This window comes from Apis florea, unplaced genomic scaffold (assembly GCF_048593485.1).
Source record: "Apis florea isolate Af1SG1 unplaced genomic scaffold, ASM4859348v1 contig_32_pilon, whole genome shotgun sequence".
NCBI lineage: Eukaryota > Metazoa > Arthropoda > Insecta > Hymenoptera > Apidae > Apis > Apis florea.
The window spans coordinates 23486-38446 of record NW_028256733.1 but is presented as its reverse complement, the minus strand read 5'-3'; the positions used below and the strand labels follow the sequence as shown (position 1 = coordinate 38446).

Genomic DNA, 14961 nt, shown 5'->3' with positions numbered 1-14961 from the left:
CAACGGCGTTCCAATTTTCGTTTAATATCGGTGATCGATCCCTGATAAAAGCCTCGGTACCCTCCCGATGCCGCCATATTAAATCGATAATTTCGCCGTTGGCGCGCTCACCACCTCCCCCCTCCGCTACTACACCTAGCCCAGGTGTAATTAATTTCGCCGTTTTACCGAGCGCGAAACTTCCTTCGAGACCCCCCCCTCCCTCCATCCCTCGAAAACTTGCGACCTTGCATCAAAGTGTCACCGGTGCGATGTTGCCTTTAAGTAAAAAACAGTGAGAAAACGGAGGAAGGAAGGGGTGGAAGGGGCAGGGGCAAAGTGGAGTTTATTATGGGGAGGCAAGTTAAGATCTATAGAAATTGCGGTCGAAGAAGTTGGCGGGAAACCAAGGTGGAACAAGGTCGGATGATGGACGCTGGTGTTAATCCCGTCGTGGTTGATTATGATACAACGTACCTCACATTTTATGGAGATACGAGGCAATTTCTGCTTTAACCGTTCTCGTTGAACATTCGCGGTGAGAAAGTTGAGAAAGAGTTGGATGATTTAAGGGAATGGGGGATTATTCGAGATATCGGAGGAATATACTTTGATATTTATCGTTCTTTTTTCACCATTTTTAGGTTAGTCGTCGAAAGTGCTCGAAATGGAATATATCATTCTTGCTTAACCTCAATTATACCAGAGACACGAGGCTTGGAGGTTAAGTGTGTTACCAAGGTCCTTAATATTTCGTAACGAAATCCACGAAAATTTCAAACGCGTAAATAACACTTAACGATAATTAAAAAAAAAAAAAAAAAGAAATGGAAAATCCTCCGCAAAGAAAGTTGAAGATTAGTAGTTCTGGCAAAAGTTATCGAGGCATCAAAATGAAATTAATGACCTAACCTCGATTGAGAATTCCTCGGAAGAAGCTTGAAAACTTGGATCGTAAAAAAGTATCAAATGTACCTACAGGGGTCGAAGATTAATTCCGATAAGAATTTATAACATCAAGATCCTTCGAAGCGGCAACGAAATTCGTCCACCATTTATTCCAACACTTTTATCTCTAATTCTAACTTCCTTATCCCTACCCCGATCCTTTACGTTTTCCTCCACCCTCATCGTGAACAATTCGCCCTTCCCAAGACTTCCGCCAAAAGTTTACGAGGAAAAACTTCCGTTCCTCTCCATTCTTCCCTTCCCATGGATCCCCCTCCCCCCCGCCCCGCAAGCAGCCGGTGTGCAAGTTTCTTGCCGACGGTCGGTAAGTTGGCGCTGACGCGAACTACGAAAGAATGCAATCAATGAGAAACGCGGTCGAAGGCATCTCTCGAGGAATTTGCAGTGAAAAGGAAGGGGAGGGGGGAGGGGGGATACGGCCGAGGATCGAGAATCGCGAGATCCGGAACGATCCAGAAATTTACGGCTGTGGCAATGGCGCCACAGTTACAGAGTTCACGTCGCTAGTGGTTCCCTCTACCCAGCACTTTCGATTCCCCTCCCATTATCTTATCCATCCCTAGTTTTTCCTAGTTTTTTTTTTTTTTTAATCCCACAATTTTTCAAGGCAATTCCAAAATTATATACCGGATCGAATGCATAAGATTAGGTTGGGATGATTCATAATTTTTGAAGAACGTCTCGTCAACGTTTTTTTTTTCTTTTCGAAAATATTAATATTCGAAGGATTAATCTTGCTTATACTCGCGTGTAAATGTGTTCCACGAAGCGTTCCAATCGCTCGATAAATTTTCGGTGCTCGTGAAGTGCTCGTTCAAAAGACAAGACGAGATCAGATTCGATCGAGGATATTCGTCCGGGGATCGGGGATATCCCAGTCTATATATATATATACACCCGTAATAAACTTCAACTAAGCAGCAACTTTCACTTGAATGGTATCGTTGCAGCGCAGACGAGCGAGTTACCCAACCTAACTTGCAACGATCCGATGGCTGGCACGTAAGTAGCCGCGCCCAGCCATCAATAACGTTTCCCGGCTAACGAGAAACGTTGCAGCCTCGTAAATCAGCTTCCAAATTCACCACGGTTCTCCTCCTCCTCCTCCTCCTTCTCCGCCAAAAATCTCGCGTCACCGGCCGCCAATCTTGACGTCATCGGCGTCCACGATTAATCATCGACCGACCACTTTTTCCGATCGCGTTTCCCAACCATGGAAAGAGGATCACACGGACGGAGAGCACAGTTCGAAAGAAACTCGGCCCGGGAGAAAGAAGTTGAAGAACAAGTTGAAGAGCGAAAGAGAAGAGAATAAAAAGGAGGGGAGAGGGGAGGAAGATGGGAGAGAAGAAATTGGTTCTCGGCGGGAAAACAGGAAGGCGGATAAACATTAATTAAGCAAAATTCGAGGGTGGTTGGGTCATTGACAGGTCGACTCGAAAACACGGTAATTTGCAGCGGAGCCGGGAGAGGGGAGGGGGTTCCCGGGAAGAATAGGAAGTATCGGCTACGTGCCAGTAGCCTGCCAGCCAAGAAGAAATTGACAAATTGTACTTTTAAATGATCGGAGAGGCGAGGCTTCTGCCCGGGCACTTGTGCCCTCGCCGGGCGAGAGTTCACGAGAGCTGTGTCCCGATGGGGGCGTGGGTAGGAGGACTTTAAATAAGCTGCTGCTCGCTAAGCTTCGCAAGAAGAAGGTGAGCGGACGCCTTCTCTTTTTTTTTTTTTCGACTTTTTCGAGCGAAGTGGAACGAGCTACCAAGTTTTGGATCAATATTGTTGTCCTGCCGCGATAATCGCGATTAACCCGCTCTCTTTACTTCACTCTTCTCCTCGCACTTCGCTCTTCCTCCTCCAAACTTTCGTTTCCCGTTCCAAGAATAAGAAAAGAAAGATAATTCTACTTCAGATTCACAGATTCAGATTCGAAATTGGATCGAAATTTTGAATTTCTTTATATCCTTTTCCTTCGGAAAATGTATTTTCCAAAGCATTGATTCAGTGATTCTCAACCTTTTCTTTCGTACACTTTTAAAAATTTTATTCGATCTATCGATGGATGTAATATATTTTGTAAAATTAGCATACGTATGGATATTCGCAGTGGTCAGTCAGCTCAGGATTATTTTTAGGGGATTAATTTTATACATATAATGATAAATAAATAAATCGGAAAAATAAATTATCGCAGCACATCCTGCGTCCTGATAAAATGTCACCACCTCTTCAAACGATCGAATAAATATTTGGACCGAATGTAGAAACTGAAGTGTCGCGATACTTGGTTGAGAATCGCTGCATTAATTGCCACGTTAGTCGGCCAGTTTAAACGTTAGACGATGCCCTCTAACTAACGTTACCCCATCGACGATGTTTCACAAGCTGGCTGCTTACGAATTAAGGCAATTAATCATCGATATCTGGCTGTTTTCGCAATCGTGTCTCTCGAATGATTTCGCCTCTCTCGCTTACGTGAACCGATTTTCGAAAGGTAAAAAGTAAGCGTCAGCGCGTTTCGGCCAGCCAGTTCAAATTTACCGAAAATGATACCGATCGGACGGTTGGATTAATGGGAAATCGATACGAATATTTTATCGCGCCGCTAATGAAGCAAACGAGAAAGGATCGAGTCGATTGCCGATAGCGCGCGTACCGTCATCCAAACGGAGGAGGATGTTATTCTCAATTATATCGAGGAATCTATCCTCCTCTACGTTCTTTGCAATTTTCGAATAAATATCGAGCATCACAATTGTATCTACAGAGTTTCTACAGAGAAAAATACACTTTCAGCTTATTTCGAAAACGTAACAATTCCCATCGATCAAACTTTGTAATCTCGGAACGAGGGGTCAAGAATGGCCCTGAACGCAAACAATTAACCGGTGGAAAATACGTAGAACAAGCATGAAGCAACGAGTGAAAGGTCTCAGGCGAAAGGATCAAAGGAAATCCGATTATCCTAAAGAGGATGGAGGATCTAGCGTGGCCGTGATGCAAAGCTGTACAGGGTGTCCAGGGTGAAATTAAATATACATCCTCTTAAAGAACAAATCTTTAAACCTCGTCGAAAGTAAATTGAATCGCTTTCCACACCGCCACCCCGCTATATCGCCCAACTATCGAGGAAGACGAAAATCGACGATCGTTTGTTGTCGATTTCACAAGAAACGTCATCCAATCGTTTGAATACAATTTGAACGCAAATTGAACGTCGAGAATAGGAAGAATTCTCTCTGTGATTCTTCGCACAAGCGAGCCTCAAGATCCCCGTTCCCAAGGACGAACCCTTGAAAATTTGTCACCTTTTTTCGCGGACACCCGGTGTATATGTACCAGGCAGGGAAGGAAAATGGGGAGTTGGAAACGAATACCGGAATACAAAGTTTCCAGGTCAAACACAGGTTGGACAAACGTGGATTAGAAGGGGTGCGGGGGAGGAGGAGGGTAAATGGAGATCCGATTGTTGGGTCGGAGTTAAAATAGTTGCAGGGAGTCCAGATTCCTGCTACTTCTTCGCCATCGAAGTGGCAAGTTGTGCAGGCAGCTAGATTCGGAATTAGTGGCCCGATCGGCCCGATATTAGCCCCATTGCTCCACACTGGAACCACCCTCGATTCTCCCTCGCTAATTATAACCAACTATTCCAACTTCGCCGGACATTCTCCGGGATTCCAAATTCTTCTTTTCCCGTCCTCTCCTCTCTTCGATTCAATACCTCTCTCTCTTCGTCTTTCTCAAATCTGGATTATCCATTTCTCCTTTTTTTTTGGGAGGGGGGGGGGAGGAGTATCCAGAGTTTCGTCTTTTTCCCATCAGAAACGTGGGAATTCTATTTCGTCATTCTTTTCATCAGAAGTTCAAGTAGCTTAGGTTTCTTCTTCGCCTCTCTCTCTTTCCATCAGAGATCTTTTTGTCTCTCTTCTTCAACCAGAGTTCTGACGATTTTCTTCTTTTTTCATGTAGACATTCAGTTTTTTCTTTCTATCAGAAATTCCTCTTCTTTCATTCAATCTCTCTCTTTGTCTTTCTTAAATTTGGTCAGATTATCCATTTTTTCTTTCTTTGGGTATCTAGAGTTCCTTCTCTGTTCCTCTTCTTTTTTCCACCAGAAATGTGGAATCGTCATGCTATTTCCATTCGAATACTCTTTTCGTTAGAAGTTCAAGTAGCTTAGATTTCTTCTTCGTCTTTCTCTCTTTCCATCAGAGGTCTTTTTGTCTCTCTCCTTCAACCAGAGTTCTGACGATCCTTTCTTCTTTTTTCATGTAGACATTCAGTTTTTTTCTTTCTATCAGAAATTCCTCTTCTTTTATTCAATCTCTCTCTTTGTCTTTCTTAAATTTAGTCAGATTATCCATTTTTTTTCTTTCTTTGAGTATCTAGAGTTCCTTCTCTGTTCCTCCTCTTTTTTCCACCAGAAATGTGGAATCGTCATGCTATTTCCATTCGAATACTCTTTTCATCAGAAGTTGAAGTAAGTTTCTCCTTCGTCTCTCTCTCTCTCTCTCTCTCGTTTTCATCTAGACACCCAACTTTTTTCTTTCTATCAGAAATCTCTCTTCTTTTATTCAACTTCTTTCTTTGTGAAATCTTTCTGAAATCTGGCCAGATTATCCATTATCCATTTCCATTCGAATACTGTTTTCATCAGAAGTTCAAGTAGCTTAGGTTTCTTCTTCGTCTCTCTTTTTCCATCGGAGATCTAAGCACTTTTATCTCCCTCCTCCATGTAGATCCTAAGGCATTTTCTTCTTCCATTTAGGCACCCAACTTTTTTCCTTCTATCAGAAATCTGACTAATTTCTTCCCTTTGCAACGAAAGTCTGAAGTCCTTCGAGTCTACGCCCAGACTCTACGATTTTCACGCTCCGGTTAACGATTAACCATTCGCTCGAACCGAGAAACTTTCCATTTCCGGAGTCACGGTTAACAAGAAGCCTCTTTCGAAACGATTCGTGGATGGACGTTGCCCTCCTTTCCACGAGATCTTCGACGCTGAGTTGCTCTCTTTTAATTGGTCGCAACGCATCTCCATCCTCGGCGCACGAGTTTTCGGCAAATATCGCGCCACCCCTTTGGAGTTTCGTCCCGGATGGGAACAATTGTTTGCTCGATCCTGGACGTTTCGTTTGTTCCGTTCTTCGGATGAATCCGCTAGAAGTCCCGTTCATTTGCACCGACCGCTCGCGTTTCAAATCGATTTCAATTACTCGATCTCGTCGGAAGAAAATTATTATCGCTCGTTCTTGCAACGCTAGATTTTAAGAATTGACGCGTAGAGATAAATATGAGGTACATACAAATAAGTTGTTTTCTCTTTTTCTTCCAAATTCTGCCGATTCTTTTCGTGTCGAGCGATTCATCGAACTTTCTTGGTGCAGCTGAACGATCGTTGTCTTCCTAATTGAAATTTCCCACTTTGAATCTTTGCTACCATTTTTTCCATTTTCTGTAAGATGCAGCGTTCTCTTCTAAACCATCTCAGTAGTTTCGACAACCGATTTCTTAAGCTGAAAAATAAACATGATACTTCTTGCACGCCGTGTTGTTCGAAACTCTTGGAGCGTTCGTCACGACTCTTCTTAAAAACGAAAGAACGCTTTTTCATATGGCGCCACGAACGATAAAGTAATTCGAATTTAGAAGTATTCGAATTTAGATCGAATTAGAAAAAAAGAAAGTTATTTGCCAAATATATAAAAATTTTCGAGATTAGAAGAAAGTAAATTCGGATAAAAGTCGAGTTTAAGCGATGGAAGAGAAACGTAATCATTTGTTGCATCTATCGTATCGAAGAAGAAGATTCGAATCGGAGAGAAAAGATATACGCTTTATGGGAAGAGGAAGGTTTTATTTGCTCGATGTATAAATTCGTTTCCTATTTGCTGACAAGAAACGCCGACAAAACGCCCCGAGTTGGAAACTGAAAGTTGGCAAGAGAAAGATGAGATATCGATCGGAGGAGGCAGCGAGCCCCGGTTTAAAATTTACGGCCGAGTCGAAAGTTTGGCCACGGAAGAATGTAATCTCGTTGATTGATTGACTCTGAGCCGGTGCCGCGTAAGCGTATCGTCAGGTAGTTAGCCACCTTAATTATAAATACCAAACCGATCATGGTGAATTAGATTAAGCCGGCGATCCAAGCCGGAACCGATTAAAGGGGCAGATCCGCTGACACCGAGCTGACAAACTTTCTCGATCAATCACCCCGACTTTCTACAAATTAAGTTATGGAAATTCCTGGAATAACGACATCGCTCTATTTGCCCACGATTAATGAATAAGTATCGAGATTTCGTCGGATATATACGTATCGAGTTCTTCTTCACGACAATGAAACACCGAATCTTTCACGAACAGTCGAATTCGATCTCGTAGCGATTCCAAGAAGTCGCGTTATTCGTCGACTTCGCTTCGATCGATGCCTTTATTTTGCCTCCGTCAGCTTCAACTGATCTCCCGGATATTTAATCGAGCGTAATCTTGGAAATCAAATTTCGACGCTTTCCTTTTCGGTAATAAAAAAGTAAAGTATGCCGAAAATGTCTCGTTTCTAGCAACTTTGTCATCACGCGCGAAACCGAACGAATTTTTCTTATAGATAAATCATAATGAAATGTAGCCATAACTCTGGAAATATGTAATAGCAACACGATTTAGAATGAAGTTGGCTGGATAAGCATAAACAACTAGCGACACTCGCGTGAAGAAACGAAATTACTTTCCGAACAGCCCAATTTTCGTTACCACTCGAGTTAAATTAGGTTAAGTTAAATTGACTACGTTGATCTTCTTCAATACTGGCTCAATTATGAAGGAGAATCGTTCAAGCAACGATCGTGAAACGTTCAAGTTGAATCGATCGATATTAAGATCGATACGAGTTTTAATTAATTGTCACGATTTATTGCGAAGAAAAATTTTTCCCAAAGGAGCGGATACAAGAGAAGAGACAAGATCAAAGAGAGTTGTGATTTTCAAAGAATTGGAAGAGTAAGAAAACGAACGAATCCAGAAAGGAGAGGTTTGCCACTCTCCAGGTTCGGGCGAGGTCGGTGGTGGAAATTGGAAAGGATGTCGAAGAATTATGAGACGCGGGCAGTCCCTGTCCAAACGTCGATGACAAATTTGCTTTCGTCCACGAGGCGGTGGTGGGGGACGGGTGTCGGACAAAGACCGAGTCCCCGGTTCCGTTCCTCCGTTCCGGGTTCTGGAACGTTGCCACGTTGGAAATCAATTACATTATTCCGTTCTCGAAACATTGTTAAGCGCGAACGTTTGCGAGCGGATCGAGACGACCAATCCCGTCACTCCGATCGAACCCCGCAATCGGAGATCGATTCGACTTTCCACCGTGATTTTCAATTTTCGATTCTTTCTCTCGAATGGCTTTTCGCCTCGATCATTATTGCCGTGATGTCGCACATCCACAGTGCGATCGTTTATGAAAATTAAATTTCCATCTGATTTTTCGTACTTATTGATACTCGCCAGTATCGATATCTCCGATTGATATTCGTGATAGAACGAGGTGATGTTCGAACAAGAGTAAGATAGAATAGTTGACGATCTAGGCGGCTAGACGCGTAAAGAAAAATTCTATTTAATTCGAAACAACGATGAATTAAAATCAATCGATTGATCGTTAACCTTCTCCATGGACAAGACGCATAAAATCGTATACATATATATACAAGTTTCTATGTTTCTATGAGTAAAAATTAGAAAGGAATATCGTATAAAAATCCGCTTTATATAAAAAAGTCAATGCTCGTTCCAGCATTCGTAACGGTACTTTGAAATGGAAACGTAAACGTTTCTTTCTCGAGAAAATGCGCGATAATAAAGATACTTTAACGTAACATTCATTTTTATATTTTCGTGCAATATATCGATTTTTGATATATCGATTTAAATCTCGAAAGAGGCGCGATAACCGCATCATTCCCATCCGTAATGGAATAACGCTCGATTTACTCGCGTAAATCCAGAACGGCATAATTCCTTTCAACCGGCATTTATGATCCGCGTAAAAATATGTATCGACTCAAATATGAGGATATCGAGCATTCAGAGAAGGCTTGGCTCGCGCTGTGTCGCGGACAGTTTGGGGGGAAGAGAGGGGGGTTTAAAACCACGTGATCCTTGTTGACATGCTTGCAAGGACGAGGTTGTTACCGTTGAAATGCGTGGCGTGCGAGAAACAGTTTGGCAGGCTTAAAAAAAGAGAGGCTTATATATTGGAACAACGCGATAAACCGCGCACCCATCACGCTCTTCTCTGAGAAATATAAGACGGCTAGCTTACCCAGGTATCTTCCATCTTCCTGGTAAGGAAGATTGATCGAGATTTTTAGAAATATTTCATATTTTTATTAAGACCTCGATGTAGCAGGTATAATGGAAATATTTCTTTTTTTTTTTCGAGAAAAATTTATATATATATATTCATCATTAAAGTTATAAAATTAACAAAATTTCGTTTTGAATCCTGATTCGCCGATCCAATGATACGTATTGAAATTATTGTTTCAAATAATACCGCATACATTTCGTAACGATATTATTTTAATCAATATCGTTACGATTATAATCATCCCGAGTATCATCGGTTCAACGTTAATATTATTCCGATCGATTGTTATCTCGTTCAACATCGCGCGGATCGACGTTATTTCCCCGCGGATTTTTGTGGAAAAATTTTTGTGTCCCATGGGAAAAGCGATTCCAAATTTTCAAAATCAACGATAAAAATCTCGCGCCCACGTAACGATTCGCATTACTTTTAATAATCGTCCGTACTGGTGGAAAGAAGTCTCGCCTATCTCCCTCTTTTCAAACGCATTGTTGATAAACCTTACACGCTGCACGATGATGGGCAAAATTTGAGTTACTTGGATAATTTATTGTTCGAAACGTAATAATAATCTTACGAACAAATATTATTCGAGTATTTTAATAAGTAATTACTTAAAGCAATTTTATTCGAAATTTTTAACCGGTTATTAGTATTGTAGCAGTGGAAGAGGTATAATTCGAATATTGAAAATAGTAAAAATTATTCTTATTCGCGAAGTTACGTTATAGGATAATCATCCAAAACTAAAATCTAAAATAATATTTGTTCATTTACATACAAATTATAAACTTCGCTCGTTACGAATCAATTATGAGAAATGAAAAAATTTTTATACGGATTTTATATGCCCAATGCATCGAGGTTCGGATGGTCGTTTTTAGTGCACGCGACAAGTAGGCGTTCCTTCGAGACTTTTTTCCACCGTTCGAACAGTTAAACGCTAACCTGTCGCTCTAAATGAAATTCTTCAATTCTTCCTTCCCCTCGTTCGCAAGGTGGGATCGTGCAAAATTGGCGCGCACCTTCTCGAGAAGAGGGCGCGTCGGCGGCCCCCCACCACTGCGCGAACGAAGCGCAGCCACGTGAAGTTTTTCCTAAATGAACGTCGTAATTTAATGCGACGCGTGAGCGAGCGTTCGCTGTCGTTTCTCACCACTCGAACGATGTATCCGAGCGGACGTTATACGCGCCCGTTTTCGATCTGAAATAATTTCATTTCCTCCTGGGATAATTTCTCTCCCGTGATCGATCGCGACTACGTTTCGATTTGCATAAATCGCGGAGATAAAAATGGTGGACGTGGCGACGTGGATCGAAATATTTGTTGACGCGGGAAAAATAATCCTATCTTTACTTTTTCTTCGATCGAATTCGCGAAGGGGTGGAAATTTCGCAAGAGAAAAGAGAAGGATATTTTCTTAAATTTTGTAAAAGCGAGCCGTAAAGTAAAGCGAAATGAAAATGGATGGAAAGGAGATCGAAGAAGCGTGCAGCAAAAGCGAGAGAGGATCGATGGGTTTCTGGAAAAGAGGAGGGGAGGGGGAGGAGGGAAAAAAAAGAGGAGAGAGAGAGAGAGGGAGAAGGAAATCAAATGCACGCGCAATTTAATCGATTCCCAGAGGATCCGTTAAACGCGGCCTTAAAAGCATCCGCCACGAACCGGAGCAATCTCTGATGATCTTAGAGGCGGAATTGTGCCACGCGAAACCGTCTTCCATCCCCCTCCCCCTCGAGAACTTCTCTCATCCACCATTTTTCCAACCGTCGTTGGTCAGGTCGCCGCCGCGTTTTAACCCTTTTACACCCCCTCCTCCTCCTTTTTCTTCTCATCTTTTCTTCTTCTTCTTCTTCTTTTTCTTCTTCTACTTTTTTTCCCTCTTCCTCCCCCCCCCGCCCCCCACGACTCGTTACGACAATGCATCCTTTGACCCTCGTCACCGACCTCACTCGCTCTTTTCCACTCGACTCGACTCGACACGCGATACCACTCGCATCCGCCCCCAACTTTTCTAAATATGCACAGACTCGTCCGTCTGTCAACCGCATACTCCGCCATTTCCATATAATTTCGCGAACTGGGCCATCCTCTAACCATCCGCGTAATATCGCTCGCGTTTTCATGGAGAGCGAGAGAGGTATATATATATATATATAAATTTCTATTTGCGGAGAGTTCTTTCTTTCTTTCCTTTTTTTCTCATTTTTTCTCTTGCAAAAGTTTTAACGAACGGAAAAGCGCGAATTCTGAAATACCCGGCCGATACAAAAATACGCGTTCTTTCATATGCAGAAAGAGAGAGAGAGAGAGAGAGAGAGAGAGCGATTCTTCAATTCGTTGGAACATCGATACCACATTCGACTCGAAAGAGAGAGAGAGATGAAAGGAGGAGGGGAGAAAATCCAAAGATTAAAGGATGGAAAAACAATATCGCATCACGCCAAGTTTGCGACAAGAAATTCGGCCTTCTTTGTTTCGTCCATCTGACCACGCGAGTCTTAGCTCGTGTCCCCCCTCTTCCTCGAGAGAATAGAACCGCTCGTATCGGTATTCAATCTTTCCTCTCCTTCCACCCAGCTTCTCCACTCACGTTGCCCGCTCGTACACGCCGTGCACGACTCTGTTTATCGGTGTTTCTCATCGCGCTCAGCCGAGGATGCACTCATACCTCCTCCTCGATCCGACGCGTGAACGAATGCTGGCCATCGAATCGCATTTTTTTATCATCGGATAAAATGAACAATTTTGTTCGAAGAATCTCTTGGACGATCATTGTTCGCTTTGCTGCTCTCGAAGCATGCGAACATCGAACATCTCGAAAAGATATCGAGTCGGTGTTCTCCAGGTGGATTGGAGAAATATTTGTTTTGTTTAAAGAAAAAAAAAAAAAAAGAAGAAGAAAGAGGAGGAGCGTGGGTTGGAACGTGAGGAACGCGTGTAGAGAAAAATGTTGACAGTTTGACAGATTGAGTGGATGTAATCGGGGCGGCGATGGCGGTGTGAAAAGCAGCGATATATATATATATATATTATGGGACAGCCTCTCGGATGCCTCACGACGCGGAAGAAACTTCTTTGAATATCGGGGGAGGGAAAAATCGGCGGGGAATTGGACGCGTGTCGCGTTATGTTGTCACCGGCAGATAATCATTTGTTAACTTCGAAACGGTTCCTCCTCCACCGGATACGAAACCAGCCAATTTCCACTCGACAAGCGGGAGAAATCCTCCTCGACGATCGGTGGGGGAAAATGTTTCTTATGAAGCGTTTAACCCTTTCGCAAAATGTTGCTCGAGAAAGAACTTTCCTCGAAACAGGTCAGCTTTTAATTACACTTTGGAATCGAATAACATTGTACAGTCTTCTTCTTGTCTCTATTCTTCGTCATTTTCAGAAATAACGAAGGTACACCTTTGCCTCCAAACTGATTTGGCACTTTTTTTTTTGGTGATCGAGGAATCTCGCGAGAGACAAACGAAAATAAAAAGAGTACATCTTATGGAGATCGACTCGTAGCCGCTCGTAGTAGCGAAAGAAATTAAAAAGTAAGTAGTAAGAGATTATTTCTCGCTATTTCGAGAGCACGAAAGATGTTGCGCGAAATTCGAAGAGGAGCCGATCGCTTTTTAATTACCTCGTTACTTTGTGTCTCGCTCGACGGAGGGATAAATCGAGCCTTTTACTTCTTCCTCCGCGCGGAATAGTTTATTTAACGAGGCTGCCTGCCATTCCATTCCCTCGGCAATGGCATTTCTATTGTGATTTCGTAATTATAATCGAAAATCGAGGAAGGGTTAATCGACGATTCCCCCTTTCTTTCTTCCTTTTTTTCCCTTCTAATGAAATAATCGAATTTAATAATAAAACGAATCATTTTCGAAAAACAGGGAGGGAGAGAGGAAAGGTTGTTATTGTCTTACCGGTCAGAGCGGGATATCGCCTCGATCGTCGATTTTCCACCTGATGGATGTGCAAGCTCTCTTTCATTCACTTACCTGCAACACAGAGGAAAGATTATCACGATGTTGAATCGAATTGATTAAATTGAATTGGAAAATGGGGGGAGGGGAGAGAGTTTTTCTTTTTTTGGCGCCACGTATACCTTATGCAGCGTGTGTGTAGAAAGAAAATTTTTATTATTCGCTTCGATCGTGAGGAAATGAGCGAACTGATCAGACTTGGTTGGTCGGTAAGGAAGGAAGTTGAAGCTCGAAGAGGAGAGACGATTTATTGAATTCTTTTTTTTTTTTTTTTACAATGTGTACAACATTATTCGTTAACACTCGATAATTTGTTACAATTTGTTACAACTTTTACAGTGTTCGAAACGAAAGTCTCGTTGGCGAGCTCTTCCTCTCCTCCTGCGTTAACATTGTCGCGTTTATGTTACTGCACACCGCTCGAACGCCTGCAAATATACTACACTCGTGAACACGGGAATGTACGTAGATTGGATGCAGGAGAACCTGGAAAGGTTGGCTACTGGTTAAAGAGAGTAGCAGCGGGGATAGGGTGAAAGAGGGAAAAGGAAAAAAAGAGACGAGGCGTGGTGTAATTTCTGCCGCACCTGAAACAACTTGTTTCTCGTTATTTTTGATAAAAATGAAAATGAACGGATAATATGTTGGTATATATATATATATAATAATAATAATATGATTTAAAATACGTTTCTACGCTGTAGAAAACACGGTTGGAAATAAATTTCGAAAAAGGAATTTCGTTGGACGAAATATCGAGGTGGAAGGGGATAGATAACGGATGGTGAAGTTTGAGCGCAAAGGAGTGCAAATAATCGTGAAAAGTGGGTTAAGGAAGCGAGAATGGGGAAGTGGAGTGGAGCAGCATCGGTCAAATCTCAAGATTACCGTTCCGTGCAGATCAACATCGAGGGGATGATAGCTCGCGCAACACGGGCCAGTTTAAATTTAACCGTCAGAGTGTTTAAGTGCTCTTCTGTTTGGCCCTTTCCCTTCCATCCCCTTTCTCTCTTTTTCTCTTTTTCTCTCCATCGCTCTCTCTAGTCTACTCGAAGCACTAAGTGACTGTGAAAGCGGTCGAGCTTCCTCCTGCCTCCGTTTCAACGGCTGCAACGTGCCGTGGATTAAAATGGTTGTGCTCGAAACATCTGAAAAAAGAATCACTGCCAACTGGATTTTGTTTTATCCTTTGCAAGATTAAAAACAACAGATGACGCGTTTTCGGTTTCAAACAGAATTTTCATTCTCCCACGCTTGGTTCTCGCTTGATGTTCTGGAAATATATGAAAAGAAGTTTTTTCTTTTTAATATTTTTCTATTTTCCAACAAAATTGCAAATTATTACTCATTCATGCACCACGCGCACAAGTAAATCTACACATCGATCAAATTTTAAAAGGTTTGAATAAAAATTATAAAATTGGTCGGATCTAGAGGGATTAAAATATGCGAATAGCGTGGAAATTTTATTTAATCGATCGAACTCGTGTTCAGCATCCTCCAGACACACGTATTATCGACCAGAGATTCGAGGAGCCGCATTAAACATCGCACAAAACTACGTGTCGCATTTGCCCGACAAGTGCCATCTGTTCCCCGATAATACGTGTCAATTACCTTCCGCGTTTTGCGATCAACAACAAGCAGCCACAGTATCATGCCTCTCCAAACAT

General features: G+C 42.3%; 1 protein-coding gene and 1 long non-coding RNA gene across 2 annotated transcripts in view; both read right to left on the bottom strand.

Annotated features, from left to right (window-relative positions):
• LOC100866474 (E3 ubiquitin-protein ligase MIB1-like) overlaps positions 1-13282 on the bottom strand; it is a 110477-nt gene extending 97195 nt beyond the window's left edge. The window contains exon 1 of the mRNA XM_086911345.1: positions 13229-13282. The gene's annotated coding sequence lies outside the window, so the exon portion shown is untranslated. The remainder of the gene's footprint in view (positions 1-13228) is intronic.
• A 235-nt stretch (positions 13283-13517) lies between these two features.
• LOC147657081 (uncharacterized) lies at positions 13518-14441 on the bottom strand. The gene is made up of 2 exons (XR_015293083.1): positions 14177-14441; positions 13518-13716 (listed from the first exon to the last, which is right to left on the bottom strand). It is a non-coding gene; the product is annotated as an uncharacterized LOC147657081 (long non-coding RNA).
• Positions 14442-14961: the final 520 nt, after the last annotated feature.